This window comes from Amblyomma maculatum, chromosome 8, assembly GCF_055883805.1.
Source record: "Amblyomma maculatum isolate TAMU_Amacu chromosome 8, ASM5588380v1, whole genome shotgun sequence".
Taxonomy (NCBI): Eukaryota; Metazoa; Arthropoda; class Arachnida; order Ixodida; family Ixodidae; genus Amblyomma; species Amblyomma maculatum.
In genome coordinates, this window is record NC_139351.1 from 37,043,463 (window position 1) to 37,059,332 (window position 15,870).

Below are 15,870 nucleotides of genomic sequence, written 5' to 3' on the forward strand. Positions count from 1 at the left end.
TTCCACACATCTGCACTGCTGTATTCACGGACATTCGCCGCTCAACATTCAATGCCGCCTCCATCCACTGCACTAGCATCGCCGAGGCCGAATGCTTGGCCATTACACTTGCAATTGCACACATCAGTCAGTTGCAGACTCAGCACACCACAATATGCACAGACTCCCAAACAGCATACAGATATCTACTGCGAGGAACCCTCCCACACTCATCTGCTAAAATATTATCTACTCTACCTACCCCTCCCGATACCATCACCATCACATGGGTTCCTGGGCATGAGGACATCCTCGGAAATGAGCGCGCTCATGCGTTTGCCCGAGAACTAAGCTTCCGGGCGCCGGTGGATGTCCTCCCCAAACCTTCATTATACACCACCATCGAACCTCTTGACTACACTACAATTGTTCAGTACTATCGTCGCTGCCGTGCCACGTTCCCGCCACCACATCCCACGCTTTCTCACATCGACAGCACGTACTGGCGACAACTCCAAACACATTCGTTTCCATCTCCTCAATTTGCCCACATATTTCACCCCACGGACTTCCCACCGTACTGCACCACATGCAACGCCACCCCACCCACTCTCTATCATTACTTATGGGAATGCCCACATCCAATCCGCGTTCCTCCCGTCAAAAACCCCACCCCCTCCTCCTGGGAGGCTGCCCTTCTAGCCACGCAACCTGCAGATCAGTTACGGCTGGTCGAGCGGGCTAAGCTAGAAGGAACAGCCAGAGGGCTCCTGGACTAAGAGGTCCTCCTGGGAGTGTTTACATTTTTTTTTTAATAAAGTTTTTTCCTCCTCCTCCTCCTCATGACATTCTGCTGCAGAAGTTGGACTTTTACGGTATACGTGGGTGTGGACTACAGTTATTACAATCGTATTTATCCCATCGATGTCAAGTAGTCCAAATCAACAACTCGCGGTCACGAGTCCTGCCACTGCTTTGTGGTGTTCCACAAGGCAGCATATTGGGCCCCTTGCTATTTAACCTGTATATTAATGACATTGTTACCATTAATCAGAACGCCAAATTTATTATATACGCAGATGATACTAGCATATTTTTTTCTGGCAATAATATCGATAAACTCATATCTGATTGTAATGACACCATAGTCCAACTGCAGCAATGGTCCTCATCCAATTGCATGAAGATTAACGAAAATAAAACAAAAGCTGTTGTCTTCCGGCCGAAAAATAAACCTGTTCCTCCTCATGCCGATATTGTTTTAGACTCTCATCCTGTTGACATTGTTGATCATTTCAAATGTCTAGGTGTGATATTCACTGCCAATCTGTCCTGGGAAACTCATGTGAATTTTGTATTAGCCAAACTTGCTCGGATAACCGGTGTAGTCGGTCGTCTCCGATACATGCTCTCTACTAAAACAAAACTATTGGTTTATAATTCTCTTTTCTATTCGCACGTCAATTACTGCCAACTTGTCTGGGGCACAACTACATTCTCTAACACACAAAAAATATTCCGTATGCAAAAACGGTATCTGCGCCACGTGTACAATGCTGGTTATAATGCAACCACTGCAGAATTTTTTCACAGTGCTCATGTTATTACAGCTCACAAGCTATACCGCTACCGTTTGAGTGCTCGGTATAAATATGAAGTAAAAAAAAATATTCATAGTCTGGACGCCTTGGCACATTTAGAAACAAATGAGAAGTGTTATAATACTAGACGTGGAGAAAAATGGAAGGTTGCTGCACCACGCTTCAATTCTGGTATGGAGCGTTTGTGTTATTCGCTGCCATCGCTTTTAAACTATTATCAATCACTGAATTTTGATTTATTTAGCTGTTCCACTGTTAAACTCAGAGACATGTTTGCTGTTTGACTAAGCTGATCAACTTTTCTGGTGTTTGTTTTACCTAGCATTTCTTTTCTTCTGCATAGAACAAGTGTCTTGCTATGCTTATCGCTTGTTTACTTTTTGTGCTGACGGTGTTTGTTTTACCTGGCTCAGGAACTTTTCTTTTATTCCGAATTGATTAAGTGTTTGTTTGTTTATCGCGTGTTGATTCTCTGGTGTTGCCTAGACGCTGCCTTATATATGGGGCTGCGGACTCGTCAAGCCGCCAAGTGGCAGCTTTTTTTCCGTAGCCCTCCATCTGTATAGCACCTGATGGAAAATAAAGATTTATTATTATTATTATTATTATTATTATTATTATTATTATTATTATTATTATTATTATTATTATTATTATTATTATTATTATTATTATTATTATTATTATTATTATTATTATTATTATTATTGCAAATACCAGCGGAGGCTTACACAAGATGCGCAGAAAGAAGGAAAAAGCATGCAACCAGCCAAAGAAATGCAGCAACATTTCTCGGCTGGAGCGCAGAAGCAAGTGGCTCTAATGAAAGCGCAAAATGAGGCGCAGATTAGTGAGTCTTTGGTTGAAGCTCTTTTTTTAATCTCACCTAGCTATTGGTGACCAACAACCACTCGGTTGCTGAAACCGCGAAGCCGAAACTGGTGAAGAAAGTAATATCAATTATAAATTACTTAGCAGTGGTAGGCGAAAAACCAGGTCCGTCCGTCCGTCCGTCCGTCCATCCATCCATCCATCCATCCATCCATCCATCCATCCATCCATCCATCCATCCATCCATCCATCCATCCATCCATCCATCCATCCATCCATCCATCCGTCCGTCCACCCGTCCGTCCGTCCGTCCGTCCGTCCGTCCGTCCGTCCATCCATCCATCCATCCATCCATCCATCCATCCATCCATCCATCCATCCATCCATCCATCCATCCATCCATCCGTCCGTCCGTCCGTCCGTCCGTCCGTCCATCCGTCCATCCATCCGTCCGTCCGTCCGTCCGTCCGTCCGTCCGTCCGTCCGTCCGTCCGTCCGTCCGTCCATCCATCCATCCATCCATCCATCCATCCATCCATCCATCCATCCATCCATCCATCCATCCGTCCATCCATCCATACGCGTCAAAGCGTCGTCGTGCCCGACTATGCCCAACGCGACGAACGGGACTTGTGGGATAACCACATATGTACTGTGCTACTGGAAAAAGGATAATTTCACTTTTCTTTCTAACTTCATTCCTTTCTTCTTCACTCTTCATAATCCTGCAACAAATACATATCGTAGTGGTTTTACCGCGCTAACACATAGAACGAAAATAAAGACAACACCACGGAGCGCGGCGTTTCGTTCTTGATTTTCGTTCCGTGTTAGCGCGGTAAAACCACTATGAATAGCCAACTAGGCCCAATTCTCGCCATTTTAGCGGAAATACATATGCTTCACCCGATTCTCAGACGCGCGACCAATAGCAATCATGACCGGTACTCGAGCTCCACAGTCTTGTCGAAGCAACCGCGATCTCTCTGGTTTTGTAGGCTTGCGCCATGACGAATATCCCGGCTGTATACGGCCCATTGCGTCTCTTATCATCCGTGAAGAGTCTGTCTATCCCCCGCGCCTAGCAATGACTGCGCTCAGCCCTCCCTCTTCTGAATCTGCTCGCTCCTCTGTACGCCGGTTCTTATGCACCATCGACTTCGACCTTTCATCACCGCAAACTCCCAATCCCCTTCACCAGTCCCGCTCCTGCTTTGACTGTCATCGGGGTGCCCTGGGCCAAACCGTCACCCATTATATCGACAACGATGCCCACGGATGGATGGATGGATGGATGGATGGATGGATGGATGGATGGATGGATGGATGGATGGATGGATGGATGGATGGATGGATGGATGGATGGATGGTTGGTTGGTTGGATGGATGGATGGATGGATGGATGGATGGATGGATGGATGGATGGATGGATGGATGGATGGATGGACGGACGGACGGACGGACGGACGGACGGATGTTAGAAGCTACTCATCTTGTTTTGGCACCACAGGGACGAGGCCAGATACGGAGCTCTCCGTATCTGTCCTCGTCCCTGTGGTGCCACAACAAGATGAATACTTACCAACTTGCCAATTTTTCTACTCTCGTTTGTTAGAAGCTACCGCTTTGAAACGGGGTTGTGATAGTGCCGCATAGTAGAGGACGCAAAATATCACGACTGGAAACAATAGCGCGAACCTGGAAGAAGAAAGAGGAAGCTTGAGCGCAAGACTCGTCCCAGTCGATTATTAAAACGTTCTTATCTTAGACACTCCTTGGCGTTCTATCGAGATGTGACACTGGTGGAGGTGCTGGGTATGCACAAGACTCCTTCCGGTAGTCCACAGCGGATCCCAGACATCGACACGCCGGTGCATCGCGCTAGCCACCGCCTTTTAGGCCTATCCCCGGAGTTCAGCCATCTGCCGAACGACTCTTCAAATGCCCAAGTTCACCAGGTCTCCCAAGCAATGGCACATCCCAACCCTACGCCGTTGACTCTTCAGAACACCAAGGTGCCAGAGTGCTTTCGCGGGGAAGCGTTTGAAGATGTGGAGGACTGGCTTCGCCAGTTTGAGCGAGTGGTCAAGATAAATCAATGGAGCGCAGACCAGAAGCTTTCCAATGTTTATTTCGCCCTTCAGGACAATGCGAGAACATGGTTTGAAAACCACGAGGCCAGCTTATCCACATGGAATGACTTCCGCCGCCAGCTGGTAGACACCTTTGCGAGAAGTGATCGACGAGACAATGCGCTACGCCGGCTTGAAGTGCGCATCCAGAAGCCGGATGAGAGCGTGGCTATGTTTGCGGAAGACATGGCACGCCTTTTTCGCCGTGCCGACCCTGATATGAGTGATCCACGAAAGCTACGGCATCTCATGCACGGTGTTAAAGAGCAGGTGTTTGCCGGCTTGGTACGCAACCCACCCAAAACCGTGAGTGAGTTCATTAAGGACGCTACGGCTATACAGTGAGCCCTCCAAGACCGGTGCCGCCAGTACAACCGACCTGTCAACTGCGCCGCGACGACTACGGCGGCACTGACTGCAACAGATAATACCACTCTTCGAGACATCATTAGAGAGATTGTCCTTGAGGAGTTGCAGCGAATTACGGCTGCGAAGGCTCAGTCGTCAGGGGACCTCATGGAAGCTGTGAGGAATGAAATTCTGTGCACACTATCACCGACTGCACCACGCAACGAGTGTCGTCCAGTCGACAACGCGGAGGCCCTTTCCGAACCATACCACGCTCCCCAACCGGTCAGTTACAAGACTACCATTCCTGCACCTTACCACGAGCTGCATCCCGAGAGCTATGCCGCGGTCCTTCGTCGCCCACCTCCAGACCACGCCCCACCGAGCTCACTGAGCTCACCGAGCCGCCAGGAGACGCGGTTCTTCCAGGGGCCTCAGTGGGCGCCTTCCAGGCGCTCCCAACTGCGCCGAACTGACAGGTGGCGCAGTTATGACAGCCGACCACTCTGTTTCTACTGCGAACAACCTGGCCATGTATATCGGTACTGCCGTTACCGCGAAGAGGGGCAAGCCTTTCTGCCTGCTTCTGCTCGCCGCAGCTTCGACGCTGACTCTGACCAAATCGAGGACGACCCTCCGGTCAGCAGGGAAACCGAATCCCCGGGCTTCCGCCGCCGCTCCTCCCCATCGCCACAACGTTATTCGCCAATACGTCGCAGCACTGCTGACGTTAGCGGACGGCGGTCCCCTAGCCCTGGCCGGGGAAACTAACAGCCGCAACCTCTCGAGGGGAGGTTGCAACCAGTCGAAAAGTGTTAAAACCCTCACCACCACCGCAATTGCCGATAACCCGTGCTTCTGACGCCGCCGTTAACATTGACATTGCCGCAATACCGCCAAAAATGCCGCCTACGTTACCGCCGAAAATGCCGCACCAGATGATCAGCCATGACGACGAAGCTGACAGCGCCGACCTTGCCGCACTTCCGCCGCGAATTCCGAAAGAAACGAGCAACCCAGATAACTTTGTTAGCGCTGACCTCGCCGTTTCCAGTGATGGGCTGGAGGTACATGCTCTGGTGGATACCGGGGCGGATTTTTCAATTATTAGCGAGAAACTCGCCGACACACTGCGCAAAGTCAAAACTGAATGGACTGGGCCAGTAATAAGAAGTGCTGGGGGTCAGCTACTGGCACCGACAGGGAAATGCACTGCCCGGATAGGAATAGGAAACGCGGTATTTGTTGGCAGCTTCGTTATTCTCCCTGACTGCTGCAAAGACCTCATCTTGGGCATGGACTTTCTACGTCTTCATGGGGCTGTAATCAGCATTCGTGACAGAGTCGTTGCCTTCACCAATAACCAGGAAGACCTTGGCTATGCGCAAGTACCACTATTGCCCTTACGCATCGCTAATGAGACGGTGACATTGCCTCCGCGATCATGTTCTCTTGTTGAAGTGAAATGCGACGTGGCGCATACATACAGGCGATGGCGTCGCCGAACGGGCAGTTACCCTGGTACTCAGCCGAGGTGTTTCTATAGCTCGAGGGCTGGTCAACTTGACCAATGGGCATACCGAAGTGCTGCTGACAAACTTCAGCGACGAGCGTCAGTAAATTCCGAAAGGCACAACTGTGGCATTTTTCGACAGCCTCCCAAATGCGCAGCATCTCTTCTCACTGCAACAGGAAGGATCAATGTGCAAGACGCCCGTAACCATCATCGATGTGAGTCCAAATTTGTCCTCTTCAGAACGGGACCGTCTTTTGGATCTCATAGATCAATTTCGAGACTGCTTTGCTTCCGAATCGCGGTTCGGCCAAACGCCTTTGACAAAACATCGAATCATCACGGATGACTCGATTCGCCCGATTCGACAAAATCCTTACCGTGTAGCTCCGAAAGAACATGAAGCCAATTAGCGCCAGGTGGCCGAATTGCTTAGAGACGACGTTATCCAGCCGTCACAGAGCCCCTGGGCTTTCCCCGTGGTACTTGTTAAAAAGAAGGACGGCAGCTTACGATTTTGCATAGACTATCGCATGCTCAACCAAGTGGCCAAAAAAGACGTGTGCCCTCTCCCTCGCATCGACGATTCCCTTGATCGCCTACGAAACGTGCGTTACTTCTCATCGATGGACTTGAAACGTGGATATTGGCAAATCGATGTGGATGAGAGGGATCGGGAGAAGACAGCATTCGTCACTCCTGACGGATTGTATGAGTTTAAGGTCCTTCCGTTCGGTTTATGCTCGGCGCCAGCAACATTTCAAAGGCTGATGGACACTCTGCTTTCGGGACTTAAGTGGCAACCATGCCTGGTGTATCTTGACGACGTGATCGTGTTTTCGGCCACATTTGAAGAGCATCTACTCCGTTTACTAGCTGTGTTTCAGGCGATAAGATCTGCGGGCCTCACACTAAAACCCGAGAAGTGCCACTTCGGTTACAAGGAGCTGCAGTTCTTAGGTCACGCCGTTAGCCAAGAAGGTGTCCGGCCTGATCCTGAAAAGCTCTCCGCAGTCGCCAAGTTCCCAACACCTACGGACAAAAAGACATTGCGGCGCTTCCTGGGTCTTTGCGCCTATTACCGTCGGTTTATCGCTGGCTTCTCACGACTTGCCTGGCCATTAACCTCACTGACGCGTGACAATGCTGTCGTTCGCTGGGGTGAAGAAGAGCAACAAGCTTTCAATGAGCTGCGGAGGCGTCTACAGACAACACCTGTCCTGGTGCACTTTGATGACGACGCCCCTACACTGCTTCATACAGATGCCAGCAACGTGGGCTTAGGGGCTGTGTTGGTGCAGCGCCAGGATGGTGTGGAAAAAGTAATTGCTTACGCCAGCAGGACCCTATCTAAAGCAGAAGCGAACTACTCGGCAACCGAAAAAGAATGCCTTGCAGTGGTATGGGCGGTTATGAAGTTCCGCCCTTATTTGTACGCTCGCCCCTTTGAAGTCGTTAGCGACCATCAATCTCTCTGTTGGCTGACGAACCTAAAGGACCCTTCAGGGAGGCTCGCGCGTTGGAGTCTTCGATTACAAGAATCCGACATGGCAGTTATATACAAATCTGGAAAGAAGCACACTCCCCAACCGGTCAGTTACAAGACTACCATTCCTGCACCTTACCACGAGCTGCATCCCGAGAGCTATGCCGCGGTCCTTCGTCGCCCACCTCCAGACCACGCCCCACCGAGCTCACTGAGCTCACCGAGCCGTCAGGAGACGCGGTTCTTCCAGGGGCCTCAGTGGGAGTTCCCTTTCGCGAGCGCCGGTCGAACCTTCCACTATGACTTATGAAGACACTGCGTTTTTAGGTGTCATATATGACGCAACGCTTTCCCAACAGCAGCGAGAGGACCAGGAAGTGCTCCCTCTTATTGATTTCTTGGAGAAGCGGGCTACAGTTGTGCCTAAGATTTTCGCCCGAGTAATCCCTTCATTCTTTATTCGCAATAACGTACAAAAGAACTTCCGTCCTGGAGGAAACAGTCATCTACTCGTCGTCCCATCGGCTCTCCGCACTGAAGTTTTGCAAGCGTGCCACGACGAGCCAACCGCCGGTCACCTAGGCTACACCCGCACGTTGGCTAGAGTACAGCACGGATACTACTGGCCAAAACTGCCGGTGACAGTGAAACACTATGTACGTACGTGCATAGACTGCCAGCGCCGTAAATCATCCCCTATAAAACCAGCCGGCCTACTCCACCCTCTTCAAGTGCCAACGACACCTTTTCAGCAAATTGGCATGGACCTCCTGGGACCATTTCCGACGTCTACAGCCGGGAATAAATGGATAATTGTCGCCACCGATTATCTGACCCGCTACGCGGAGACCAAGGCTCTGCCAAGGGGTACCGCTGCCGAAGCAGCTAGGCTCTTCGTTGAGAACATTGTCCTGAGGCATGGCGCTCCGGCACTTATTATAACTGACCGAGGAACTGCATTTACGGCCGAACATTTGGAGACCGTTCTTCGCCTCAGTGGTACCAGTCACCGTAAAACTACAGCCTATCACACTCAAACCAATGGGTTGACGGAACGCCTCAATAAGACCCTCGCAGACATGATTTTGCATGTATGTCGACGTGAACCATAAGACTTGGGACGAAATACTTCCCTACGGGTTAGGACAGGTAGTAACCGCAGATCCGGACCATGAAAAGGAAATAACAAGAAGAATAAGATTGGGATGGAGCGCATTTGGCAAGCACTCGCAGATTATGACTAGCAGCTTACCGGTATCGCTCAAGAGGAAAGTATATAACAGTTGCATCTTGCCTGTACTCACCTATGGGGCTGAAACGTGGAGGCTAACCAAGAGAGTTATACTTAAGTTGAGGACAACCCAGAGGGCTATGGAACGAAAAATGGTAGGGGTAACATTAAGAGATAGAAAGCGTGCAGAGTGGGTCAGAGAAATAACTCAAGTTACCGACATTCTAGTGGAAATTAAGAAGAAGAAAGCGACATGGGCAGGACATGTAGCGCGAAGAAAGGATAATCGATGGACGCTTAGGGCAACAAACTGGATTCCAAGGGAAGGAAAGCGTAGCAGGGGGCGGCAGAAAGTTAGGTGGGCGGATGAGATTAAGACATTCGCAGGGGTCAAGTGGAGAAATATGGGAGAGGCCTTCGCCCTGCAGTGGGTATAATCAGGCTGATGATGATGATGACTTTCCTACGTCACGTTCGCCTACAATACGGCACGCTAAGACACCACTCGCATGACACCATTCAGCCTCCTTCACGGGCGACCAGTAATAACTATGCTGGATGCAATATTGCTCCTGAATGCCGACACCGATGATCTCTATCAGGACGCCGAGGAATTCGCTCAGCGTGTAGAGGAAGCTCGCCAACTAGCGCGTGTGCGGATCAAAAATCAGCAGGAGCATGATTCACGACGCTACAATTATAGACACCGACATGTAATGTACGAACCTGGCGACAAAGTGTGGGTCTGGACGCCTATTCGCCGCCGTGGACTTTCTGAAAAACTTTTGCGACGATACTTCGGACCCTATGTTGTTCAGCGACGTTTAACCGACGTCACTTATGAGGGGGTGCCAGACGGGATGTCGACGTCAAAGCGACGCCAGCACCAAGCTGACGTCGTCCACGTCGTACGTATGAAGCCGTATCACTCGGGCTGACCTTTTGTTCCCATCGGGACGATGCTTCCTGAGGAGGGGGGCAAATGCCGCATAGAAGAGGACGCAAAAGATCACGACTGGGAACAAAAGCGCGAGCCTGGAAGAAGAAAGAGGAAGCTTGAGCGCAAGACTCGTTCCAGTCGATTATTAAAACGTTCTTATCTTAGACACTCCTTGGCGTTCTATCGAGACGTGACAATAGTAATAGGTCCTATGCTTACATTTAAGTCGTTGGTTTTAAGGTCGTGCAAATATGTTGTACTGCCGTTTCGCGCAGAAACGAGCTGAGTCGTTTCATCAGCCGGCTACACGTATGTGCTCAAACTTTCTTTTTTTTTTTAACTTAGATAATCCCTCAACTTTAACTACTTTCCTTTTAGTTCCGGGTCATTTTTAAATACCCGCGCTTAATTTTATTTAGCTTTCACGCGCTCCCTCTCTTCTTTTTATCCACCAATCTTCCAAACGTCGCTTGCTTGCCTCTACCGCCGATTCGTTCAGGCTTCTTTTGCTACTTCTAGGGTCTCGGCTTAAGTGACTGCGTCCACATCGACATCTGGGTGGAATAAAATTTGTTGCTGAGCTAGTTGGTGATACATCCTTAGAATAAAAGGTAGCGCGAAAGGACGAGGACGGAGGAAGGACGCGTTCGTGTTTCTGTCCCTTCCTCCGTCCTCGTCCTTTTGCGCTACCTTTTATTCTAAGAATCTGGATGGATACTGCCACACTCCATTATAATATGTTCAATTGTTTCTGGGAATCTACCGCGCATAACATAAGTTTAATCTTCCTGATTTAAGCATTCCTTCTGTAGCTGCTGGTACTAAGGCATTCTGATCTAGCCTCAAAAAGAAGGCCGCTGCCTCTCAAGTTGCCATAGAAGGTTTCCTTCGTGCTCCAATTTTTCAATCTTCTATATATGTCTAGGATCGGCGTTTTTCCCCATCGAATCATTCCAGTTTTTAGCCTCTGCGTTCTTTACCTGTCTTTCAATGTTTTATTTCTCCGTCATACTTCCTACGTACATATAACTGCAGCAGCGCCCCTATCATGTGTCCAAGTCGTCTGAATACTCCACGATGGCGTGACTCAGCCTTCGCCTGTTGCACTCTTCAAGAAGGAAAAGGGCTCCATTCGCTTCTGTGTAGACTACCGCCCCCTTAATAATATTACGCGGAAGGACGTCTATCCTTACTCGCACAACGACGACACTCTGGACTGTTTGCAAGGGGCCGACGCCATCTTTTCTTCCCTCGATTTACGCTTCGGGTTGTTCTCCATGGAGAAGGCCCGTCGCCCCGAAACCGTCTTTGCTGAATAGCTTATAAAGATTTACGCATATGCCTTTTAGGCTTTGTAACCAGCCAGCACGATTTGAGAAGACGATGGACGCAATTTAGCGTAGACTAATGTGGAAGACGTGCCTCTGCTACCTCAACGGCATCGTCATCATTTATTCAGAGTTTCAAACCCACCTCTACTACCTGAAGCACGTCTTGCTGCCTTTCTGATGCCAGTCTACAGCTTAGTTTTAAACAGGTCGTTTAGCCTGTTGTCATGTGACGACTTTGGACCATGTTGTCTTCAAGGGAGGCATTTCTCCAGACCAGACCAAATTTCTTACCGTAGCTACCTTTCCCAATCCTACACCCTTCAAAAACCTGAGCAGGTTCTTGGGTCTCTGGCCTTACTTACGTCGCTTTATTAGAAACTTTGCTTCTACTTCTGCCCATTTAACACACCTATTGTAGGGCAGTTGCCACTTTTTTCTGTGGTCACGCTCATGCGAAGAAGCCTTTTTTACCTTGCGCCGCATTTGAAAAGAAACGCCTATTCTACGTCACTTCGGCCAGACGGCCCCTACCGAGTTCCACACAGACACTAGTGTTGTTGGTCTCCGCGCTGCACTCAGAGAGCGCTAATACGGGCTTTTCTGATTACGTCGTCGCCTATGCAAGCTGCACGCTCACCAAGGCGGAGTACGATTACTCAGTCACAGAAGAAGAAGGATTGGCTATATTCCTTGCCTCGATGTTCTCACTTATGAAGTTATCACAGACAACCACGAGAATTGTTGGCTTTCCTCCCTGAAAGATCCATGCGGCTGCTTCGCAATGTGGGCTCTTCGCCTGCAGGGATATAACATCCGCCTCGTGTACGGTAGAAAACGAAGCGCCGAAGCGCCGAAACTCTTTTTCGCTGCCTTTCTCGCCAGCCTTTCCACTACAGACGCTTCCCCGCGGTCGCTTCACATCGGCTACATGCCTTCAGCGCAGGGCGCGGATGGACCAATGGATAGCTTCTCTTCTTGGTTACTCTCCGACCCTAGGCTGCTTCTCCATCGCATGCTCTCCTCTGCCAGGTTTCCCACTTCACTATTCGAGACAATCTCCATTATCGCCGCAACTATATAGCGTAGGTGGTCGCAAGTGGTTTTTGTTATTCACCGCTACCTACGCTCGTTAATCTGTGATTATTTGCGCGCTGACTCACAATGCGGTCAAGTGGATTCTTCAGGATATACAGGAGTCTTCAGGATATACACCCGTATCTGGATGCGTTACTACTGGGGGGGGGGGGGGGGGGGGGGTACGCGCAGATTTCCGTTCATGCCTCGCCTCTCAATGTCACAAGTCATTTCCTTAGCGTTCTGCTGAAAGTTGCAGCCATTGCCTTGCCCACCAGGTCTTTTCGACTACGTCGGCGTTCATTTATACGGTCCGCTTTCGTACACTGCAGTCGGCAACCTTTGGGCGATCGTCGTGGGTGTCGCGGTATGCAGAAGCTGCTGCTCTTCCATTTGCCACAGCGTTTAGAAGAGCGTCTTATTGCGCTATAGTTGGTGCACGCCATTTCTGTGACTGTTTTTGTGCGCGCAACTCGTCATTAAGAAACTATCACTGCGTCAGACGTAGCCTCTTTAATTTTGCAGTGATTCGTTTTTCAACATGGCGCTCCTCGCGAGCTGCTGAAAGACAGATCAGCTTCTTTTGTAAGCGAAAAGCTACACAACGCAGGTCAGAGCCAAGTTTCGTGTGTGCAGGAGCTGCCAGTTCTGCGCATGCGCGAAAACCAAGTGGCGTCATGAGAGGCATGCACGAGAAGGGTACGCCACTGGCGGACGCGTTCGACATAGAAGCCAAGCAGGGTGCGGCTGCTGCTAAACGACGCTGAAGAGCGGATAAATTGAATTCTTCCAATCCAGAAGTAGTCGCCTGGGAGCTGGCCACCGAACAACGGAGGAGAGATCGATCTAAAGCGAAACGTGCATCTGAAACGCCGGAACAACGCGAGGAACGCCTCGCGAAAAAAACGTCGCGAAGCCGAACGACGCGCTATTCAATCAGTTCTCTTCTGTCCGCTATGGCCACCGCTGTGGCCAGTGGTAGTCAACAAAGTGAGAAGGAGGAGTAGCAGAAGGAGGGAAAAATGGAAGAAGATTCCAAGACTCACCGCTACACCGAACACGTGTTAAGACTGAGTGAAAGCGCGAGTGCGTCCAGAGTGTCTACGTCAGACTTTGTGAACAACCCGTTTCGCCATGTTTGTGATGTGTGTGAGATTATGGCACTTGAGAGATTTGACTCCGGTAAGTGACAGTACGCGCGAGACTTTGAGTTCGGCATCTGTCGAGTTGAGTGGAACCGTGGCTATGGTGTGCGCGACGTGTAAGGGATCTCTAGTGATACAGAAAATTCCTCTCTACAGTGTTACAAATTGGTATCGCTATCCACCCATGCCTCGCGATTTACCAGTGTTAAACGATGTGGCGGAACGTTTGATTTTACCTCGCTTTTCGCTACGTATATCCAGGCTTAACCTTAGCTAAGCCACAGCCAATTTCATTTGGTTTTACCTCGCTTTTCGCTACGTATATCCAGGCTTAACCTTAGCTAAGCCACAGCCAATTTCGTTTGGTTTTACCTCGCTTTTCGCTACGTATATCCAGGCTTAACCTTAGCTAAGCCACAGCCAATTTTTTCTTGTCTTTCGTATGACTTTGTACACGCCATGCTCGCAAAGTGCAACACAATTAATCGCACTAGCTTCGCCTACTTATTTAGTTACTGCAATACTCACAGTACCTTAAGCGGCATTATAGGGGAGGGGGGACATCATTTACGTCACGAACATGCAGAAAATGAAAACAAAAACAAATAATACAAATGTGACAAGCAGGTATATCTCATATATAGAGGATTTAAAGAACAACAGCAAAATATTCGCTTGACATAGTTATCACTACCTGTTCGGATATCATGTGATAGTCTATGATCGATTTTGGAAAAAAAAAACGATCGATCATCACAAACTAACTGGATTATCAAGAGAATTTCTTGTGCACTTGGCGATTTGCAGTCTGTGTCATCCAACCACTCCAATTTGGATCTCGTGCTTCCGTATGTAAACTACGCGTATAATACCGCTACGGAGTAGGCCACTGGAACGAAAGGAGTGAATGGCTTCATTCTCCTCTACAACCTTCACCTTTACCAGTGTTACCTTTTCTCATGCCCATCAATCGGTCAATTACCAACCTGACGCTTCCAAGTATATCGCCTGTTTCCGAAGCCGCCCAACATGCCGAAGACTGTCGCCAAACAGCCCGCTCACTCACGACTGAATTCCGTTCCCGCCAGAAATCCCGCCATGACAATCACCACACGACACCGCGCTTCTCTTTTTACACCCTTGCGTGGTTCTGGATCCTCTCACATACTCCAAAGTTTCACGCTCCTTACAGTGTCTTGGAGCGCACCTACCCTGTTAATTACGTTCTCGAACCTCTAACGCCGCTTTCTGATCTCTGGCGGTGTGGCCGCAAGAATGTCCACGTCTACTGCCTCAAACCCTGTTATGAACCTGCTATCGTGTATAGGCCATAGGTTGCCAGGGTAACTCCTCTTCTCCCCGAGGACAATTGCAAAGAGAAAAAAGTACATTCCGACCCTTCCCGTCAATCGCTGCCGCTGCGTATATTCGGTGCCAGTACCTCTAACGAACCCCCAGTTTATATGCAATCAATCAATCAATCAATCAATCACTCAATCGATCGAGCCATCTACACATGAATACATTATACAATCCATCAATCAATCGATACGTCCGTCCGTCCGTCCGTCCGTCCGTCCGTCCGTCCGTCCATCCATCCATCCATCCATCCATCCATCCATCCATCCATCCATCCATCCATCCATCCATCCATCCATCCATCCGTCCGTCCGTCCGTCCATGCATCCATCCATCCATCCATCCATCCATCCATCCATCCATCCATCCATCCATCCATCCATCCATCCATCCATCCATCCATCCATCCATCCATCCATCCATCCATCCATCCATCCATCCATCCATCCATCCATCCATCCATCCATCCATCCATCCATTCAATCTGATCTAATTATACATCTAGTTTGCCTATGCAGAACTAGCCGTGCGAATGTGACATACACAGTTACCTTCCGCAAATTTTCGCCCTTGTGCATCTTATGTGCATATGCAGCAATAAATAAATCTGTTGCACACTGAGTACGCGTTGTCACTACTGCAGCCACATCAGCCAGCTATGCGAGTCATGACAGGCAAGCGAAATTCACAAACGCGTCTGGTTGGTAGGTATAGACTATTAACCTGCCTTGACTTGGTTCGCCTGGCGTGATACATTAGTTGCATCAAATTGTGCCGCTTTGTGTCCGAAGTGGTCGGCATGTATTTTAGAGGAAAACAAGAAACAGGCTGACCTCTGACTAGCGTAGTTCATGGGCTTCATGTGCACGAAGTTGACGAGCGACTCGAGGCTTCCAACTT